This window comes from Pinus tabuliformis, chromosome J (assembly GCF_031772625.1).
Source record: "Pinus tabuliformis cultivar Carrire ecotype Pingquan chromosome J, CPIR1, whole genome shotgun sequence".
Taxonomy (NCBI): domain Eukaryota; kingdom Viridiplantae; phylum Streptophyta; class Pinopsida; order Pinales; family Pinaceae; genus Pinus; species Pinus tabuliformis.
Window position 1 is genome coordinate 457,641,981 of NC_142295.1, and position 5,387 is coordinate 457,647,367.

At 26.7% G+C, this 5,387-nt stretch overlaps 1 long non-coding RNA gene across 1 annotated transcript; it reads left to right on the top strand.

The window, feature by feature from the left end:
* The first annotated feature begins 324 nt into the window (after positions 1–324).
* Positions 325–742, top strand: LOC149227798 (uncharacterized). Its single transcript, XR_016247163.1, has 2 exons — positions 325–550; positions 641–742. It is a non-coding gene; the product is annotated as an uncharacterized LOC149227798 (long non-coding RNA).
* The last annotated feature ends 4,645 nt before the right edge of the window (positions 743–5,387 follow it).

The window sequence follows — 5,387 nt, forward strand, 5'->3', positions numbered from 1 at the left end:
TTTTGTTTTAACTATTTTTTTTTGTTATAATTAAGAATAGTTTTTTTTTTAAACCATTTTAATTTTTTTTTTAATTTAAAATTTTAAAAATTATAAAAATAAAAATAAAAATTTTAAAAAAGAAATAGGTTTTTTTTTTTTTTTTTAATTAAAAATTTTAAAAATTTCAAAAAATGAATATTGTTTTTTTTTATTTTTTAAATTAAAAATTTTAAAATTTTAAATTTTAAAAATTAAACGTTTTTTTTTATTAATTAAAAAAAAAAAAAATTTGTTTTGGCACTTTAATTTTAAAAATTAATTGTTTTTTTTAATTAATTAAAAAGTGGATGATGCACTTGCTATTCTACCAGCAGCTTCTGAACTGTTGTTCCAGGAGTGCGTTGAAGGATGTATGCAATATTTGAATGCGGTTCGCTGGAGTCCTGTGCAAGAAGCCAAAATTCGAAGCATGATATCGTCTCTACAGCTAAATAATTTGCCCGTCGAGTTAAATGACAGACTTTGTATGAACCCGGGTAAGTCCCTTAGTGGGGGTTTACAGTTTTTGGTCCAGTCAATACAGGAAATGTTATCCACGGTTGCGAAAGATTCGTACTCTCGCAGTAAAGTGGAGAAGTTTATTGCGGGCTACCTTGAGGCCACAGATCCGTCGTCGCCGGTCGCAGTTGCATGCAGGTGTGTGCTCGTGAAAGAGTTTAGTGTCAATCTCGAGCTAATAAAACGTTACAACAGGTCCTCTGCCCCCGGCAGCGCCACCACAGGCGGCCGGGGGGCGGGCCCTCGATTCTGGGAATCGGGGGCCCGCCCCCCGGCAGCGCCACCATGGGCGGCCGGGGGGCGGGCCCTCGATTCTGGGAATCGAGGGCCCACCCCCGGCAGCCCGTGGTGGCGCTGCCGGGGGCGAAGGTGCCTCCGCGCAGGCACCTCCGCCCCCGGCAGCGCCACCACGGGCGGCCGGGGGGTGCCAAAACAAATTTTTTTTTTAATTAATAAAAAAAAAAGGTTTAATTTTTAAAATTTTTAATTAAAAAAAAAAAAAAAAAAAACAAAAAACAAACAAAAAACAAAAAAAACAAACGATATTCATTTTTTGAAACCTTTAATTTTTAAAATTTAAAAATTTTTAAATTTCTAATTTTTAAAATTTTTAATTAAAAAAAAAAAAAAAACACTGATTTCATTTTTAAAATTTTAAATTAAAAAAAAAAAAAATTAAAATGGTTTTAAAAGAAAACTATTCTTAATTATAACAAAAAAAAATAGTTTAAAAAAAAAAAATTAATTCTCATTTTTTTTTAAAACATTGTTTAAAAAAAATGTTTAATGTAAATTTTTTTTTTTAAATATAAAATATAGGTTTTTTTTTTTTTTTTTTTCATATAAAAGATCTGTTGGATAATTTTATTTTTAAATAAAAAATAAAATTAAAATTAAAATTTGCTTTTAATAATAAAAAACATTAAAAAAAAAAAAAAATCGATTTTTTTTTTTAAACAAAATATCTATGCTTAATAAAAATTAATTACATTTTTTTTTCAATAAAAAATACACTTTTTTTGTTTTTTTTTTTATAATTTGAATTTTTTTTTGTTTTTTTTTAATATTAATTTTATTAGTTTTTAAATTTTTTTCATTAATTTCTTTTATTTTTTTTTAAACTAGTTTGTTTTTAATTTTTTCTTTTCTTTTTTTTTCCCAGTTTTTTCTATTTTTTTTTTTTAATTTCTCTATTTTTACTTACTTAATATATATATATATATATATATATATATATATATATATTTTAATTTGTTTTTTTGTCTTCCAAATTCTTTTATGGTTTGTGAGATAATTTTTTTAACATTTTTTGTTTTTTTTATTTTTGTCTTTTATATATATTTTTATATTTGTTTTTTAAGTAATCAACATTTTAATCTTAATTTTAGTAGCTTTTAATTTATTTTTTTTAATTTTCTATTTTTTTTTTAAATTTAGTTTGTTTTTAATTTTAATTTTTAATTTTTATGTTTTCTTGTTTTTCTGTTTTTATTTAATTTTTTTTTTCTATTTTCACCCACTTAATTTTTTTTTTATTTTTTTTTTGCCAATTTTTTTTTTTGTTTACAAGATTACTCATTTTTTTCCCCATTTTTTTTAAATATTTTTCTTACTATTTAATTGTTTATAATTTTTTTTTTTTTTTAGTTTTTTAGTTCTTATCATTAATTTCGTTCTTTTTACATTTTATGATTGATTTTTTTTTCATTTTTTATTTTTGTTTTATATTTTTCTTTTAATAGATATTTTAATCTATGTTTTGTTTTTTTGGTTTTTTTTTTGTGTTTTTTCATTGTTTTAATTTTATGTTTTCATTATTTTTTTAAATTTAATGTTTTTCCTGGGTCATGATAAAATATTTCATGCCATTATTTCGAGATGTTGAAATTTAATTTTTGAAAAAAAAAAAAAAAAAAAAGGTCTTCTTCCAGAATCAACCCTTTTCATTTTGAGGGTGTTTTTTGGATAATTTTTACGCAAAAAATTGGTTTTCACCGCCATTTTTAAAACATGTTGAAAATTTACCCAAGAAAAGAAAAGGTGTTATTCCAGCATCAACACTTTTCAATTTTAGCACTGTTTTTGATGTTTTTTCGGGGTTTTTTGGCCAAAGTTCCCGTTTTGAGTTTATAGTTCCCGTTTCAAAGTTTACATTGTTAAACAATGTTGCAAGTTTTAGTGGCCATGTTTGTCATGGTAGGAGAGATTAATGTTTTCTCTACCACTTTTGTCAAGCTACCACTTTTGTCAAGCTATCAAATTTTTTTCTTATTCCATAGACTCCAATTGCGAGATTAAAAAAAAAAAAAAAAACCATCAAGTTTGTTTACCCCAACACACCAACCAAGTAACAAGCCCCTACTATATAATATAATGAAGTAGTATGTATCCCAAAGGCCTGAAGGGGATCTAATGGAAAGAAGTGACCCTTGTCAAAAGCCTTCCAATCAATATATAAATATATAAATGTAGATTTATTATTATTTTAATTGGAAATCTTCAATTAAATAATAAAATTTAATTACGTCTCTCCCAACCTAAATTTCTTATTAGCATAATTCACTACCTTCATTCCATTTTTAACAGCGTTGTAACATGTAGATTAATTTGCTTTTTGGTGCACAATCTCCGCCTTTTAGGACAATATGGTGCAGTGACCCAACCCCTACAAATCATTACGAAAAATTAAGAATAGCAGAGAAGATGAAAGGTTGTACAAACCAGCGTATTTTTCAAACAACTAATCCAAGATCAGTACGTTAACTTTTTCATGAAGATATCATATTGAGAATGCTTGAACAGTGGTGGAAAATCTGGGCAGCGACTATCTCTCTTCTGCGAGGGTGATGCGGAAAGAGTTAAGATTTCATTGTTTTGAATTTTTTTGTTAAATCAGAAAAACCAATATTAATGGAGATATCGGTATTTTTTACTAAATTTTGTGAAGTGACTAAATGTAGCTTTAACATACCTTAAGATTTTTTTTACAATATAATTTCCTGAGTCTATTTAATATCTTCATTATCATAAAAACCAACCTATATCCATCTTAACTCCACATCTACCACTCTTAAAAGGATGAAATCTATTTATCTTTCCCAGCACTTGGTAAACCCCGAATTAAGATGGATCTAAGCTGATAGAATTTCCCTTTAAATAGTCTATGCTCACATGGATACCATGGTATTACCATGGGTTACCATAAACCTGAACCTTAAAAATGTAATTTATAAAAATTAATAAAATTAATAATTGATTTTTTTGACCTTAAAAACGTAATTTATAAAAATTAATAAAATTAATAATTAATTTTTTTATTTTTTTTAATCTTTTTTTTAACCAAGTTAAATTGTCTAAGTGACATTAAATTACAAGATCCATTTTTACTCGTGATCTACCAAGCCCCGAGAGGGATCAAATATTTTTTCACTCTATGTTAGTTTGCATATCACGATATTTGATCCATATTAAAGATGGATGTATGCTAGTTTAATTCCCCCTTTAAATAGGGGGCATTCCATGTGCATACCATGGGTCAATACCATGTGACATATCTATTTTTATTAATACTAATATTAGGGTTAATAAATTTTTTGCATGGTATTAATAATAATTTGGCTCATAGGCTTCACCTAAATATAACACATTTTTTTAGTGTTCATAAATATAAGGTGGCTTATGGAGTAAATATAAAAAATGTTTTATTTATTTACCATACCTCTCGTTTATTTATATTTTTATTAATTTACCATACATTTTTTATAAATATGGTATTTGGCCCATAGGATTCAATTAAATAAAACCTCTTTTTTGAGTCTTCTTAAATAGAAAGAGGGTTATGGACTAAATATAGAAAGAGGTTTTATTTATTTACCATACCTATAGTTTATTTATATTTTTATTTATTTACCATACCTTTGAAGTATAAAAGGAGGTTTTATTTGTTTACGATACTTCCACTTTATTTATATTTTTATTTATTTACATGCTTGCGTGTTCATAAATATAATGTGACATATGGATTATATATAAAAAAATGTTTTATTTATTTACCATACCTCTCTTTTATTTATATTTCTATTAATTTACCATACCTCTTTTATAAACATGGTATTTGGCCCATAGGATTCACTTAAATGAAACCTCGTTTTTGAGCCTTCTTAAATAGAAAGAGGGTTATGGACTAAATATAAAAAGAGGTTTTATTTATTTACCATACCTCTAGTTTATTTGTATTTTTATTTATTTACCATACCTTTGGAGTAAGTATAAAAAGAGCTTTTATTTATTTACTATACCTCCACTATATTTTTATTTTTATTTATAACTATCATAAATACATTTTCTTGAAAATGAGGGTGAATGGAAGATTGTATCTCCTAATTTCAAGGGCTAAATTTACTTCTTTTACCCTCTCCCTTAAAATAAGGTGGGCTAATCTCCATACCTAATTTTTTTATAAAATAAATTTGAGGTGATTTGTAACAATGTACTATGATACAAAATATTTTCCCAATAAAAATATAAAACCTCAATAAATTTGAGGTGATTTGTAACAATGTACTGTGATACAAAATATTCGCTTAGTAAAAATATGAAACCCCTTAATTTAGCCCAAGGGTGAAAATTCGCCCCTAAAATTTTCCATGTGACAAGCCATTGAGTGTGTTGACGACAATAGGGAACCAAGAGTCTTGCAGGGTAAGAAGAAAGCCACATCAGTTAGGATGGTGAAAACTATGCAAGAAAAAGCATAGCCGCGGGAAAGGGTGTGTGCTATTTCTAGTGCACATTTCTAATGATAAGAGTAAGGAGGTTGAGGATGCAGATGTGTTGAGTAGGTACCC